The 12249-nt window shown below is 41.1% G+C and overlaps 1 long non-coding RNA gene across 5 annotated transcripts in view; it reads right to left on the bottom strand.

The window, feature by feature from the left end:
* Positions 1 to 12249, bottom strand: part of LOC135175470 (uncharacterized) — a 53577-nt gene that overhangs the window by 10298 nt on the left and 31030 nt on the right. For 2 of the 5 annotated variants that reach the window (XR_010302365.1, XR_010302372.1), the window contains 2 exons: positions 9853 to 10249; positions 9314 to 9753 (listed from right to left, as the gene is read on the bottom strand). The exons of 1 other annotated variant lie outside the window; for it this stretch is intronic. This is a non-coding gene — a long non-coding RNA (uncharacterized LOC135175470). Of the gene's footprint in view, positions 1 to 468; positions 1226 to 9313; positions 9754 to 9852; positions 10250 to 12249 lie in introns of those variants that run through there. 2 more of the 5 variants (XR_010302370.1, XR_010302368.1) reach the window with 2 other exon arrangements.

Genomic DNA, 12249 nt, shown 5'->3' with positions numbered 1-12249 from the left:
TCTGTAGACTCTCTTCTTCCACTTAAGTTTGATTAGCAGTTCCTTACTTAACCATGAAGGTCTCCTGGCTCCCTTTCTCGGTTTCCTGGTGATGTCTCTTGGGATCCCCACAATGATGAAAAATTGCAAGAGGTAAGCCCAGCCAAGCAGAACGAGTCAGAGGAGATTGAAGGATCCAAATTACACCTGCAAGGTGTAAAGGTGACATAGTTTTAATGGAAATATGTGGAGTTTTGATAGGATCATAGTAATTAATATTTAAAAAAAAAGACTTTTTTTTTTAAAGAAGGAAGGCAGTGTGGGATCAAGAACATCACTTCTCAACATCCAGATTAGTTATTGCAATGTTTTAGTGCAAGGGCTAAACTTCCTCATTCCTCCTACTCCCCCTTCATGTCTCCTCTCTCCTCTATCCTTACCAGGAAATAAGGGCGGAAAAAAAAAGGCAGAGAGGGAATTTTCAGTTGATTTACACAGAATATTTTATTCCTCTGTTATAAAGATATCAGATTGCATCAGTATATATAGAGGACAGGAGGAAAAGAGAAAGGTGTACCCATCTGAATCCCTTAACAGGCAAAAATGCAGCCACCTGCTCAAGGACTGGAAAAGCAAGAGAGAGCCCAAGACTCTCCTTTCCAGGGCTGTAATGCCACACAGCCATGAGTGCCATAGTTGTAAATTCATGATTTTGATAGTGGGGAATATTATGTGGTACACTAAATTCTCCACCCCTCATTCCACACTGTTCTGCATCATGCTCAGCAGCAGTTAACATCATAACATATATACAATATACAATTTACTGTGCATTCTCACCTAGAGTGAGATTATTCTGTGGTACACAATGATTTTTTCCATCTTCCTGCCTTATTCACCAGGTGCATCCTACAAATGGACTCATCCAACCCTTCTACCCTTGAAATATTTTTTATGTGTACCACAGGAACTTTATCACCTTCCACAGCATATGGCAGCTTGGATTGGGGATTGGGCAGGGCCAGCCCAGTTAGTAGATCCTCTGGTGTTGACCGACCAAGTGGCTTCTGCTAAATGTGCACCACTTCCCCTCTTTTGTTTCTTCACTTGATCTTCTCTTTCCTGTTGGTCTTCTGTTTTGTCTCAATCTTCTGTTTTCTCTATTTTTCTTTTGATGAGGGACTGTGTATGGTGCAGATAAATTTAATATTCAGTTCACCAATCTTTTGTTAGAAAAAGACACTTCCTAGCATGGAGAAGAGCAGGGGAATACAGAAACAAATTAGATCTATGTGACAGGTTATCAAATGAATCTTGAGTGCAAAGATATGCATAAGTTAAGTTCAGAAATATCTTTGAAGATGAAACTTATGCATAACATTTCTAGAGTTAACATAATTTTAAACTTACAGAGGCTTGCATACATGAAATAGTAACCTGTGAATAGTAACCTGTGAATGGTCTAAAAAAAATCACTAATCAAGAAGCCAGATTCTGACTCCTAGTTCCAGCTAGGGGGGAACTGAAAGAGAAAGAACCCAATTACCCAATTTTACTGTGTCCTTTATACAACAATCTCAGCATTAAGAAGAAGACCAAAGACTGAACATCCTCTGAGGTTTTGACTTTCTTCAGAGCTCTGCTGATGTTGCATTATTTGTCAATAAAATTAAGGTGGAGAAATGGGCTATTCTTAACTTTATTTGGAATTTAAACACATCTGCTTACAGTAATATAAGATGCAATACAAGCAAAAAAAGTAGGCTTTAATCATATGCATATTAGACAAAAAAATTTGGTGATATGCATATCACCAAGAGCTATAATGACATAGCAATGAACACAAACACTAGGACATTTGGGAAAAAAAAAAAGACTTTTAAATGTGTATAGTGATTTGTATTTGATTATGAACTCACATATTATTTATTTTTGCAGATGTCACCTGCCATTTCCCTAAATCTCTATTCCCTTTCTTTGTAACTTTCAAGATGGCACAGAATTCTCAGTTCAATGTCTTCTCTATAGGTAGGATTTTAACCCACCTTCATTTTCAGTCATTGTAGTGAAATCCCTTAATGATCCAGCATGGCATTCATTGTTCACAGTAACAGCCTCATCTCAAAATTTTTCCTTGAACTTAGACCCTAAGACTGTCCTCATCTTTGTTCCACCCATGAGGATCCTCATCTGATCTACTTTTATTCTTTTCTACATTGGTTTTACTGGCAATATTCATTGCCTGACTCCCTACCTCTGAGGAGAAGGGCTTCCAACCTTACTTCCTGTATACTCACCCCAGATTTCATTTTTAGCCTTTTCCTGTGACTACAGAATCATAGAATTGTTTCTGTTATAAAAGACCTCTAGGATCATTGAGTTCAGCTGCCAACCAAATACTGCTGTGGCCATTAAACCAAGTCCTGAAATACCATGTCTGCAGATTTTTTGAACGTCTTCAGGAATGGTGACTCCACTTCCCTGGGCAGCCAATTCCATGCCTGACCACTCTTTCAGTAAAGAAATTTCTCCTAATATCCAAGCTAAACCTCCCCCAGCACAGTTTTAGGACATTTCATCTCATTCTACTGCTTTATACTATGAGAGTAGACCAACACACACCTTACTATAACCTCCTTTTAAGGAGTTGAAGAGAGAAATGAAGTTCCCCCTTGGCCACCTTCTCATCCTTCTAGGGGATTTTAACCACCCTGACATCTGTTGGAAAAGTAGCATGGCTAGCTGTAGGCAATCCAGGAGGCTCATAGATTGCCTCCATGACAACCTTCTATGAGAAGAAATTAGCAAGCCTACATGAGGAGATACTGGACCAGGTGGTCACAAATACAAGTGGAGTCATCAGGGATGTCAAATTCAAAGGCAGCCAGGGCTGCAGCAATCATGCTCTAGTGCAGTTCACTTTCCTAAAGAGTATGAAGCCCGTGAGAAGCATAGTTAGGAGCCTAAATTTTAAAAAAGCAAACTTTCAGCTCTTCAAGGAGTTAATAAATACAATCCCATGGGAAATGGCCCTCACAAGGGAGCAGAACAGAGATGGATCATCTTTAAGGATGCCTTCTATAGAGCACAAGGGATCTCAATCCCCACATTTAAGAAATCAGGCAAAGATGAGAGGAAACCACCATGGTTGAGTCATGACCTACTGGTCAAAATAAAGGGCAAGACAGAACTACACAGGAAGTGGAAGAAGGGACAGACAGCCTGGGAAGAGCATAGAGACATTGCCCAGTTGTATAGGGATGAGATCAGGAAGGCTGAGGCGCAGCTGGAATTGAACTTGGCAAGGGATATAAAGAAAAACAAGAAAGGCTTCTGCAGGTACATAAATCAGAAAAGGAGGGTTAAAGAAAGCATAACCCCCTTGAGGAGCAACTGTGGGGAACCAGTAACAGAGGACAAGGGGAAAATTGAGATTCTCAATAACTTTTTTGCCTCGGTCTTTACCAGCAACACCTCTCTTCGTGGCTCTCAAATTGAGAAGCTGTACATCAGCAGACAAGTGTGTGTTTGCAGCTGTCAAGGGCTCAGGAGGCAAATCACATCCTGGGCTGCATCAAAAGCAGCATTGCCAGCAGATCCAAAGAGGTGATTCTGCCACTTCACTCTGCTCTGGTGAGATCTCACCTGGAGTACTGCATCCAGGTCTGGAGCCTTCAATATAGGAAAGACATTGACCTGATGGAGAGGGCCCAGAGGAGGGCTATGAAAATGATCAGGAGGTTGGAGCACCTCTGCTATGAGGACAGGCTGAGTGATATGGGGTTGTTCAGCCTGGAGAATAGAAGGCTCTAAGGGGACCTAATAGCAGCCTGGCAGTACTTGAAGGGAGGCTACAAGAAGGATGGAGAGACACTGTTTACAAAGGCCTGCAATGACAGAAGGAGAGACAATGGTTTCAAAGTAGAGAAGAGTATATTTAGATAATACATTAGGAACAGGTTCTTTGTTATGAGGGTGGTGGAACATGAAACAGGTTGCCCAGGGAGGTGGTTAGGGTCCCATCCCAGGAGATATTCAGGGTGAGGCTTGACAGGGCTCTGGACAGCCTGATCTAGTTGAGGATGCCCCTGCTGACTGCAGAGGGGTTTGGACTAGATGAACTTCAGAGGTCACTTCCAACCCAGACCACTCTATGACTATGATTCTATGATTCTCCAGACTAAGCAGTCTCAGTTCTTTCAGCCACTCCTTGTAGGATCTGTTCTCTAGACCCTTAACCAGGTTTATTGCCCTACTCTGAACACACTCCAGCAACTAAATATCCTTCTTGTAGTTAGAGGCCCAAAAATGAACACAGTAGTTGAGGTGTGCTGCATACAGGGTCATAATAATTTTCTTACTCCTGCCAGCCACATTAATTTTGATACAGACCAGGATGCTGTTGGCCTTCCTTGCCAGCTGAACATGCTGCTGGCTCATATTAACCTCCAGGTCCTTTTCTGTGAGGCAGCTTTTCAACCACTTTCCCACAGACCTGTGGTACTGCATGGGGTTGTTGTGACCAAAGTGCAGGACCTGGCACTTGGCCTTGTTAAACCTTATACAGCTGATCTTGACCCTTTGGTCCAGTCTGCCCAGATCCTTTTGCAGAGCCTTCTCACCCTCAGGCAGATCAAAACTCCATCTAGTTTTGTGTCATCTGGAAATTTACTGAAGCTACACTCAATTCCCTCATGTTTCTTCTCCTTGCCCTCTTTAATAAGGTCTAATCTACTTCATTTGGTCCTGTGCCTTTTCTTAGCAGAATTTAGCTTGCTGTCACCCAAAGCAACAAGCTCTTCATCATCAGATAGTAATTCCAGTCTTTTAATGACTCCTATGACCGAGAGGTCTCAGTGATTCTTTCTCTGGCTTCCAAGTGTCCTGGATATCTTTTTGGAGGTTGCACTCTTCTCTCAGGCAGCCAGCACCAGAACAAGAGGACATAGCCTCAGGCTGTGCCAGGGGAAATTTAGGCTCGATGTGAGGAGAAAGTTCTTCACAGAGAGAGTCATTGGACACTGGCATGGGCTGCCCGGGGAGGTGGTGGAGTCACCGTCCCTGGGGCACTTCAAGGCAAGATTGGACGTGGCACTTGGTGCCATGGTCTAGCCTTGAGCTCTGTGGTGAAGGGTTGGACTTGATGATCTGTGAGGTCTCTTCCAACCTTGGTGATACTGTGATACTGTAATACTAGCTTTTATTCCTTTCTTTAATTTTCTTTCCACATTAGAATAAGGTGGCTACCTTCTCAGTGTGGTGCAGGGGCAGCAGCCCCAAAACTGAGGCCTCCCTATGCCTCTACATGCCTGGACATGTTTTTCTGCCAGGGACCTATGGCAGTAAACAGGTTGTGTAACACACACACGTCCAGTCCGTGTACCCCTGGGATCTGCCCAGGTAACCCCCTATTGGGAGGGTCCAGGCAAACAGCTTCTGCCAATTAAGATAAGGTTTGGCTTACTGCCAGCCTGATTGGTCATTTTAGATGGCCAAATGAGCCATGAATCTAGGCTCAGAGTCTATAAAGAGGAGTGCAAAGGTGCACCACGTGTTCAGAGTGTTCAGAGGTTCAAGCTCAGCTCTCTGATCCACACAGCAGTCCAGACCTGCTTGCATGGCCTAGATACAGGATCAGGCCCTTACTCACTCACTTGCACTGATCTCAAGGCGCAGTTAAGCTGTCTGCGAACCCTTTGAGAAGCAGAGCGCATGCACGCCTGCATTTGGTACATATATGGGGAGCTGAGAGCCCCCTGCTTAAGCCTAAAGCAGCCATACACACTGGCTTGCTATCTTGATTTATCTATGGAGCTCAAGTCTCCCTGCAGCCCGGCACACTGCTTGCCAGCTGTCCTGTAAGCCTGGAAAAATCTAGGCCCAGCAGACCCTTTCAGGCTGTCTGCTAACCTGCAAACACAGCCTGCTAGCTGTACAGATGACTGTGTCAGAAGCTGCACGGACAAATCCTTCTCCTGCACCTGGAAATCCTGCCAGCTGATCATCCCTGGACACACGGCATCCAGAAGCAGCAGCACCGAGGCAGAGACCACTTCACTCCAGGAGAGAAGGTCAGAGAAATCCTGTTTACCCCAGAGACTGGGAACACCTTATCAATTCACCTGCAAGCCGGGACAGATTCCAGCTTCACCAAGACCCGAATACTGGGCACACACTGTGACACAATCCCGGGAGGGTGATTAATGATTAATACTTAAGAGCAACACATTTAAGCAAGCTTTAATTCCTTTGTAAAATAAGTTACCTCTGTCTTAAGAGCACACACAGTTTCAGCCCTTGCTGGGCAGACAGTATAGTTGTTAAGAGGCATTAAGCCTAAGGGAATCTTTCTCTCTGTCTATAGTTGTTGATAATTTGATATTTCCATTTAATAATCAAATCCCTATAAATATATCCCTACTGTTTTCATAACCTTGCACAAAAGAACTTGATTACATAGTGGTAGGGGGTGGTACAAATTTGTAAATATTAATTTTAATAAATAATTTTATAAAAATTAATACCACCTCAAATTAATTTCTCACCTCCCCCTAACAGGGAAGGAATAGAGAAATCCCCTCCACAACACTCAGTGCAAGTAAGAATCTCTCAGTACAAAACTAGAGACAAAGTCTGCCCATTTTCCATACTGCTTAATGTATGGGATGGACTAAACTCCCTGAAGGTTAGGGAATACCAGGGAAGGAGCTTTGCTGAAAAGCATCTAGGAGAAAACAGGCTGAATATGAGCCAGCAGTGTGCCCTGGTAGTCATGATAGCTAATGGAATCTTGGGCTATTGTAGCAAGATGAAAAGTTGGACTAGATAATCTTCTAATTCTGTATTAGCTGTGTTGTTGGCGTGTTGAGAAAAAAGTAGTATTTCCCTTTACTTGGCCATGTCCAGATACTGTGTTCAGTTTTGGAAACCCAGTGCAAGAAAGATATAAATAAATTGAATTCAAGTGGTAGAGCAAATGCCCTATAAGAAATATCTGTGGCAGATGGTTTTTCAGTCTGAAGAGGTGGTTGCAGGGGGCCCCCATAGGTGGCTTTCAACATTTATGAGTAGGCTGTTAGGGTGGCATAGCAATGTTTGTTACTGAGAGGTATGGCAAGAGAACAAGCGATAATGAAATTAGCTGTAATGGGGAAGATTCTGACTGGATATAAGGAAAAACACTTTTAACTGTGAAGAAAATCACAGAATCATAGCGTTACCAGGGTTGGAAATGAAACCAAGGATCATCTAGTTCCAATCCTCTGTCATGGGCAGGGACACCTCACACTAGATCAGGTTGCTCAGAGCCCCATCTAGCCTGGCCTCAAAAACTTGCAGGGATGGGGCTTCCACCATCAACCTGGGCAAACTCGTCCAGTGTCTCACCACCCTCATGGTGAAGAACTTCTTTCTGACATCCAATCTGAATCTACCCACTTCTAGTTTTGCTCCATTCCTGCTAGTCTGATCACTATCTGACATCCTAAAAAGTCCCTCACCATCCTTCCTGTAGGTCCCTTTCAGATACTGGAAGGCCACAATAAGGTCTCCTTGGAACCTTCTCTTTTCCAGACTGAATAGCCCAAACTGTCTCAGTCTGTCTCCATAGGAGAGGTGCTCCAGCCCTCTGATCATCCTCGTGGCCCTTCTCTGGACACGCTCCAGTATGTCTATATCTTTCTTGTAATAGAGACTCCAGAACTTGAGTAATCCAGATGGACTCTCACCAGAGTGGAGTAGAGGGGGAGAATCACCTGCCTTGACCTGAAAAGAATCACTAGAGTAGGTTGGCCAGAGAGTCTGTGGAATTCATCCTAACAGAAGTCCTAACAGGACAATGTTCTGAGTAATCTGAATTCTGAATTCATTGTTGACCTTTGGTCAGGAGGTTGGAATAGCGACTTACTGAATAGTTTTTCACTCTACATGATTATATATTTCTGTGGAACCTCTGTTAAAAATATTGTCCCCCAAATTCCTTACTTGTTCATGTTAGATAGTTTTGTATTTATATCAATACTGAGTATCCCTTTAAAATTTCAAGGCTTTGCTCTCAGGCACAGAAGACTTGAAGTACTTCAAAGGAAAAACTGCCAGATTTTTTTTTTCAATGTATACAAAACAAGATTATCTCCCTGGACTCATTGTCGACTACTACTGAGTATTTTTGTCTGAAATATTTGAAGAGAGGAAAATGATGTCTGCGGCAAAGCAAACATCAAGAAAAAAAGCTCTGATTCTCTCGTCTGGCACTGGTACTACCAAAGTTGTGGTTAATCTATCATGACTATGGTGTAAAATCAGCTCCCCATAGAACTAGACAGACATCACAAATTCAAAACCAAATGAGCTGCCAAACACTCATTCATTTTTAGTGGGAATGCCATGGTTTAAGAAATCAAGAGGTAAATCAGAATATACTCTATTTTGTCATCTGTTCCTAATGCACTGTGTTGTTTTTTAAGTGTCTTTGTGTAGAATTAATGATTCAATGTGTTGTCTGGTTGTAAAAATTGCACAGTATCACAGTATCACCAAGGTTGGAAGAGACCTCATAGATCATCAAGTCTAATCCTTTACCACAGAGCTCAAGGCTAGACCATGGCACCAAGTGCCACGTCCAATCTTGCCTTGAATTATGCACAGTATCATCTGCAATCCCTTTGAATTGTATTTCTCTCCTTCCTCTACCCCTGTGCAAGTCCTTCAAAACAGTATTATTGCTGACCTGCAGTAAGATTTTGCTCTGACATGCTCTCTTAGCTAAGAGATGAATGGTGACAAATAGCAAAGGTAGTAGACAATAAAGACAATGCTACAGCTGTAAGTACAAGACAGCCACCACCAAAAAGAATAACAGACAAACCCACAAACAAACAAAACCTGCCCATAATGCATTTTGTCATATTTTATCTAATTGAAATTGGAAGTTAGAATAGAATCATAGAATCAACCAGGTTGGAAGAGACCTCCAAGATCATCTAGTCCAACCTAGCACGCAGCCCTATCCAGTCAACTAGACCATAGCACTAAGTGCCTCATCCAGTCTTTTCTTCAACACCTCCAGGGATGGTGACTCCACCACCTCCTTGGGCAGCCCATTCCAATGCCAATCACTCTCTCTGGGAAGAACTTCCTCCCAATATCCAGCCTATACTTCCTCCAGCACAACTTGAGGTTGTGTCCCCTTGTTCTACCGGTGGTTGCCTGGGTTCTAGCAACGTTTATTAAACTTGAAAACCAGATGTTCAAAAAACCCAAAACTAGTGAAAAATGAATTGTAGACAAAATTGAGCTGTAAGATGTATCTCAAAATGGAATACACAAAGGAAAGAAAAGCTAAAATGCGATGGTCTAAAGAGGCACTTTCCTAAATGAACTCAATCAATACTGAAAAGGAAAGCACAGAATACTTGCCTGAGTGAATGGTTATCAAAGACAGAATGTTGATCAAGCTTGTGATATTATAGTGATATTATAAATGAACTTAATATATAGGAGATCTTTTTGGAATGAAGAAACTGTGTGCACTCCAGGGCCGATAGCTGATGCCAGCATTATCATTCTGTATTTTCTGAAGATATCAACATTATCATTTTGTATTTTCTGAAGAAGCCAAGAAAGCAATCATTTTGCAAGGTGTCTGGGATAGGCAGAGTTACAGCAGAAGAACCCAGATAGACCTGCAGATTTTCTCACACCAATTTTCAGTTCTGGAATAGGATATGGACTTCCTTGTATTAGATGGGGCATGTGAGAAGCAGTTGCAGAGTCCTGAAAAGAAGAGTGAAAATCAGTAATATTATCTTCAGAAAATCTCCTGAATTTCTGCTAACTTGAGGTTGCCACATTGCCTCTGCCAAAAGTATTCACCTGCAAAGCGTGAAGTCTCTGTGAGAAAACTCTCTCTGTTTCTTGTAACTCCATCCCATAAGTGTGTGCCTCTCACTGAATTTCTGTCTGAAATATAACTCAGTAGGGTTCTGTTTATCCACACTAATAATCTTACTTGCATGTTTCTGACTCACTTCACTTCAGATTGAAGAGTTGTTTCAGGGTATTAACATCCGCAGTCCTTTCTCACTGGATGTTTCCTGATGTTCATTGACATTGAACGGTTCTCATAGTCTAGTTTTTGAGGAGAGGTAAGTGATGGCATGGTTTCCCCCAAGTCAGTCCTGTTCATGCAACCATCCACAGCACTGTAGTTGTTAGCCAGACCACCATTTCCTGAGGCCTGGATAAAAATATTTCCTCTACCACAAGGATCCTAAGGGAATAAAAAACCATAACAAAACAGAACTGAACTTTCCATGCAGACCTTTTATTTAAACAGCCAGTGATGTATTTCTGCCAAACTTAGAAGGTGTTTTTGATTATGCAGCTTTCAACTACCATGGAATTAATATAGAAAAACTTGTGTTCTTCAGGGAGCCCTGTCATACATCTGCAAAATAAGGTTCTTTTTATGTACCTACACATTAACATTGACATCCATTCCCTCATTTAATTAACAACATTCGAATGCAGTTTCCTTTCAAGTAGTAATTGTATTTTTTAATCCTAGATTGATCTCTTATTTTGGATGAAGACACAACTGGAAAATGTCAGGATTTGTCCAGAAAGAAAAAATTAGTAACATTAAGGGGTTCCTTTTTAACTTGAGATTTTTGAAACCTGGATCTGGATTTCCCTGATGAGTTCTGGGGAAAATAATAATAATAATAATAATAATAATAATAATAATAATAATAATAATAAAAACCCACAACAACCCCCCCCAAAATAAAACAAAACAGAGTAAAGCACCCCCCCCAAAAAAAAAACCCCACAAAACAAAAAGCAAAGCAAAACAAACAACAACAACGACAACAAAAACCCAAACAACTAAAACAAAAAAACCCAAAACTTGAACTGGAAACAGAATTTTTAAAATTTTACCTGAGGGGAGAAATTTCTAATTTTTTTAGTTGTTTCTTTCAGTAAGTTCAAAGCTTAACCTGCAGCATCTGGGAGCTTTCATGTCTTTAGGACACTGGTACACTGGTAGCAACTTTAAATAGTTGTGGTTGTTACTCTGGTTATGCACGCTGGAGAATCTAGAGCATGTATTATATGTCTGCCAAGGAGTTGAATTCCAAAGAAGGAGATGTTTAAAGTGCATTAGTAATATTCAACAGCCAGATAAAAGATATCTGGTAGAGGAGTGCAACCCAGTGCTCACTAACTACTTGAATTTCTTTAATACAGCTGACAAACTCATGAATATTAAAGAGAGTCCTGGGTCAGATATCCTTGTATGTGGTAAATGGTGTCCATGCAGTTATTAGAAAGGAGAAAAGATGAGAAAGCGAAGTTAGATCATGAGGGAAAGGCCAAAATCTTGAGAGGTTTGTTAGCAGTCTTTGTTCAGTACTTTGTCTAAAGAGACATAACATATAAATAGTTAACTGTTTGGTTTTTAATCAGAATGTGTGCGAGAGGTAATCCATCCATTTATAAAATATATACATATATATATATATATATATATATATATATATATAATATTTATATTTATATTTATAAAAAAAATATATATTTTATATATATATAATATATAAGTGTACAGTTAGAAAATATTGCAGTGGCTTGGGTTTGGGTTGTGTTTTTAAAATACATATTTAATAAAATATATAAACCAGTTAAATATTTTAACAGAGTTGCAGGTAATTATTTTTTCTCTTTGCAATAAACCTAATCTTTTGTAGTAATTCATCTGGTGATTAATAGATCAATATAAGCAGCATAGTTTGTGGACAATTTTCTTGCTAACAGAGGACATGAATTGATAACCATGAGCAACCTGTGCTGCGAAGTGTCCTTGAGCCCATCCCGGAGGCAGGAACTAAGACGGTGAAAACAGCCCCCCACATGCAGCTGCGAGGAGGCAGGGTCTGCCGGCTGCAGGAGGCTGACCCTACGAGTTGCTTATATAAGTTTAACCTATCTGTGCTTTGCACATAACCTTAAGCCTATCTGTGCCTTCCACATGTACCAATCTTAACTAAGCTAGCTATGCACACCTCTTCCAAGTTGGCATATAAGTCGCTGTATCACTGCAATAAAGGTGATTACTGGAGAACAATTATTAAACCATATTAGTGTCACAATTGTTACTCTGGGATACAACTCCGGCAATAGTATGATAGGAGTTCAACTCTACAGATGGAAGAAAAAGAAAGTTTTCAAGTAGATCTGGGATAAGGTACCTAGACATGTCTTCAAAAA

The sequence above is a fragment of the Pogoniulus pusillus genome, chromosome 5 (assembly GCF_015220805.1).
Source record: "Pogoniulus pusillus isolate bPogPus1 chromosome 5, bPogPus1.pri, whole genome shotgun sequence".
In the NCBI taxonomy this organism is placed as follows: domain Eukaryota; kingdom Metazoa; phylum Chordata; class Aves; order Piciformes; family Lybiidae; genus Pogoniulus; species Pogoniulus pusillus.
Note: the sequence above shows the minus strand (reverse complement) of the source record. Positions and strands in the feature narration are given on the sequence as shown.